The sequence below is a fragment of the Sinocyclocheilus anshuiensis genome, unplaced genomic scaffold (genome assembly GCF_001515605.1).
Source record: "Sinocyclocheilus anshuiensis isolate Anshui unplaced genomic scaffold, SAMN03320099.WGS_v1.1 scaffold218, whole genome shotgun sequence".
In the NCBI taxonomy this organism is placed as follows: Eukaryota; Metazoa; Chordata; class Actinopteri; order Cypriniformes; family Cyprinidae; genus Sinocyclocheilus; species Sinocyclocheilus anshuiensis.
The window spans coordinates 733987-734195 of NW_015547665.1; positions in this window are offsets into that span (position 1 = coordinate 733987).

The window sequence follows — 209 nt, forward strand, 5'->3', positions numbered from 1 at the left end:
TAATTTGCTGTAAAGTTGCTTTGCAACGATTTGTATTGTGAAAAGCGCTATACAAATAAACTTGAATTGAATACTAGCTAACTGCTAAGCCACATCTCTGACACACATTCAGTCTCGATTTACCAAATGTTTGAGATCATAAGATCATAAAGTTACTGTCACGATACCGCTACTGTGAGGAGCACGGAGCGAGGAACGAGGAGACGTGG